The 3774-nt window shown below is 59.6% G+C and overlaps 1 long non-coding RNA gene across 1 annotated transcript; it reads right to left on the reverse strand.

Annotated features, from left to right (window-relative positions):
- Nucleotides 1-1511: 1511 nt before the first annotated feature.
- Nucleotides 1512-2797, reverse strand: LOC115940538 (uncharacterized). Its single transcript, XR_004075271.2, has 2 exons — nucleotides 2339-2797; nucleotides 1512-1948 (listed from the first exon to the last, which is right to left on the reverse strand). It is a non-coding gene; the product is annotated as an uncharacterized LOC115940538 (long non-coding RNA).
- Nucleotides 2798-3774: the final 977 nt, after the last annotated feature.

Here is a 3774-nt window from a genome sequence, read left to right on the forward strand (position 1 = left end):
CAGCAATGCTTCTCCCCAGGGCTCCCCTAAGTGACTGGCGTGGTCAGGCCACAATCAAGCACGTGATGCGAACAAGAGCACGTGCGCACGGGTCTCTAAGATCCAGAGTCCAGATCTGGTGTCTGGACGTCTCAGAAGGGGCTGTGAGCCTGGTCCAGGAGCTGGAGGCGCAGGACACCTGAGCTCTCGGCCACAGCTGCTCGTCCCCGCGGCGTTTCTGCCAATACAGAGGGTGAAACCCCAGAAGGCTCCTCCTTTGTTAACGGGAGAGGCTGCAGCACCTCGCTGGGCCGCTGGGCGGTGGGTCACTTGCTTCCTCTGCGGTGTTGCCACGGCAATGGCTGGGTGTCCTCACAAACAGGGACCCCCAGGAAAGAAGCAAGGCCGTAAGCTGTAGGACTGTACTTCCTGCGCCGGCCCCCACCTTCCCACTCTTGCCTCATCTCCAGGGTCCATCTGAGGATCTGGTGGTCACAGGGGCATCAGGAGGTTCCTCAGAGTTGTTGGGGTCTGTGGCCAAGGCACACTGTACCCCCATTGTCTTAGCTCTTTCCCCATAAACTGGAGAGAAACAAGACATGCTGGTCCGAACACTTCCTCCCCTCCACAAGTAACAGCTCAGCCAGCGTTCCTGCGAGAGCCAGACCTGGGACAAGGGAAAAGGGTCCCCAGGCCTCACAGCTGGATAAGAGCCCCCATCCCTGCCGGATTTCACAGCAAGCACCCTAACTCAGAACCCAGGGCCTCCTGACAGGTCTGGGCTGGGTAGGGGACAGAAGGTGGCCAGGCCCATCTACCCACAAATGGACAGCAGTAGGCATTCCCAGAAGCCTCCGTGTGAGCTCCAGCCCAGCCCTTCCGCAAGTGAACAGAGGAAGGGGGTGCCTCTCATACAGGGCATGCAGGGCAGTGGGGAGGAGGAGGCCTGGCCAGGGAAGGTCAGAACCAATTCAAGACTGGGCCATGAGGGCAGAGAGCGGCTGGAGTGCAGGACAAGGGCCAGGACATTCCTACTCAAACACCCAATCATGCCCACTGTGCAAAAGCTAGTCACATCTCTGAAAAACGCACTCAAGTCAGGGAACTCTGGACTCACAAGGGGACACCCCACCTGCAGGAGACGGGCCTTTGCTTCCTGAAGGGCTGTGCCCTTCTATTGCCTCAACCTTTCCTTCCTGACGGTCCGGCAGCCTGACCAGGTGCCCCCTTGAGGAGGCTCTGCAGACCCCAGTCCCAAGTGAGACCTGGACTCTGTCCCACAGACAGCATCACCGGGAGACAGTATCTTCCAGCAAGGAGGACATTCAGGTTGGCAAAGCCAGATCCCCACCCACTGGCCATGCCCGCCACAGCGCTGCCCCCGCCCAGGTTGGGCGCATCAGCCACAGCCAGTGACCACCCAGGTCCTCGGACCACAGCGGCCACAGTGGCTGCGGGAATGCAGAGGGCAGCAGGGGTCGTAGGGGAACAGGGGTGAGGGGTGACAGACGTCACCATTTTCCAACAAACTGTAAAGTTTGAAAATACAATCTCCTATTCACAATAACAAAGACAGATAACATGCACAACAGCTTAAAATGTAGTAACTATAAAACAATAGATAATAAACATAACAGGATGCAAAGGATTAATATGAAAATATAACATTTGAATAAAAAAGTATTAGATCCCTAGTTGGGTAAGTTATCAACTTTCCCTTAATCTTTAAATGTAATTCCTACCCGCATTTCATGAGTTTATTTTGATCTTGACAGCACTTATTTAATAAGTTCAAATGGAAAAATAAATATGAGGACAGCCGGCATCTTGGAAGAGCATGGGGGTGCTGGAGGGCAGGAAGCGAGTACAGCTGGACCCGGCAGCCCAGGGGCGGTGGGCTTGCAGAATCAGTGTTAAATTCCAGGTGGGTAAAGGATTCTTCTCCAAAACAGTGTTTCCTCTGTTCTGGCTGTAAACGCAGTAGTTAGTGATACCGGTCGCACAAGCGCACTGAGAGCTGAGGCCGGTGGGAGGGGGCGGCTGGGGACCTGGAGGGGGCAGGGAGGGGACGGGGACAGGGAAGGGCGGCCAGGGACTGAGAGGGGGCAGCTCGGGACACGGAGGGGGCAGAGAGGGGGAGGGAGGGGGGAGGGAAGGGGCGGCTGGGGACAGGGAGGGGGCAGGAAGGGGGCGACCGGGGACGGTCGGGGGCGCACCCCGCAAGCTCCCCCCGGGGAAGGCGGTGTGTCCGCCCTCGCCTCTCACCGCGCCCGCAGCCGCAAAGAGCAGCTGGAGAAGCAGGGCCGCCCCTTGCCCGGGGGCCCAGAGCCCCGCAGGAGGAGCAGAGAAGGGCGCTCACCCAGCCGCCCCGCAGAGGGGCACGGACCCGAGGCCCCGGCCCCCGGGGTCGGCGTGACTGCTCAAGGCGCCGCAGACCCCCGACCCTGGAGGCACCGAGTCGGCCGGCGCCGCGTTCGCAGCCGCCATGGGCGCCGCCCTCCCCGCCGGCCGCTGGTCCTGGTCACATGACCCACCAGGACCAATCAGAGTGCAGCACCCCGCGTGGTTGGTGCGGGGCAGGAGCACGTGGTCGCACCCAGCCAATCAGAGGGCAGCGTGCGGGTCCGAAGCCCGCCCCGGCTGGTGAGAGAGGCCCGGCGGAATCCCGGGGCAGCGCCCCCGCCCCAGCCCTTCCCCTCGCGGAGATGGGAGATGTTTGCTCACATCCGCCTGTCACCCTCTGCGACTCACTTGGATCAAGTGTTACTAGCGACCCGAGGCCCCAGGTACCAGCATACAGCTCCTGCCAAGGACTGTCACGCTCGTCACCGCGGAGGCGTCCACCTGCCCCACCCGCTCACCTGTCCCCACCCACTCACCTCCTGCCCCCACCTGCTCACCCGTCCCACCCACTCACCTCCTGTCCCACCTGCTTACCTGTCCCCACCTAGTGAAGCCGGCTGCTGGACTCAGGCGCCTTGGGAACAACACCTCCCACCCCCAGCCCCCAGCGCAGTCATGGGGAGCTGGGAGGGGCCTCCTGCACTGAGGACCCCCCCCTCCCCCGCAGGCTCCTGGCCTGGTCAGAAGACCCGGGGACAAGGCCCCTCCACCGGTGAGCCAGTGGGGACTGTGTTCTCAGCACTCAGACGGTGGGCTTTCACCACCAGCTTCCACTCCGCCTTGGAGAACAAAGCCATCCACCCTGGGATGGGTTTCTGAGGAATCCTGGCAGAGTTTCCGTTTTCTAAGACAAGGGAGTCTGGAGACGGAAGGAGGTAGAGGTTGCCCAGAAATGCCCCGAGCTGCACTCTTACAGATGATTACAACCGTATGTGTAATTTTATCACAGTAAATAAAAAAAAAAAACCTGGAAAAAAACAAAACCAATAAGCAGTCTTTGTACCCAAGGACCAGAAACAGCAGGCTTGTGAATGGGTGTTAGTGAGCTATTGTCCTGAAGGATGGAGCGGCCTCATGGTAAACAGCCATTGCTGGGAAGAGACCGGTCCTGTCAGACACACCAAACACTTTGCCTCCATTCATGAGGTGGGGGCATCAGTGAACTCGGGACGTTTACATCCACCTGACCTGGTCATCCTTATAAAGCCCAGCTTCACCGTGCTGCCGGGCATGGCCGAGCCTGTGCACACACACATCTCAAATAAGGCCACAAACAGGCATTTACGGGTTCGGCCACACAGGCTTGGAGCTGGCTTTCTGCGGTCATGGCGAGCTTCCAAATCCTCCTTCCTTCTCCTCGTGGGGTCACTGCCCTAGCCGCCGAGAGCAGCT

This window comes from Leptonychotes weddellii, unplaced genomic scaffold (assembly GCF_054177405.1).
Source record: "Leptonychotes weddellii isolate Sample4059 unplaced genomic scaffold, ASM5417740v2 HiC_scaffold_8563, whole genome shotgun sequence".
In the NCBI taxonomy this organism is placed as follows: domain Eukaryota; kingdom Metazoa; phylum Chordata; class Mammalia; order Carnivora; family Phocidae; genus Leptonychotes; species Leptonychotes weddellii.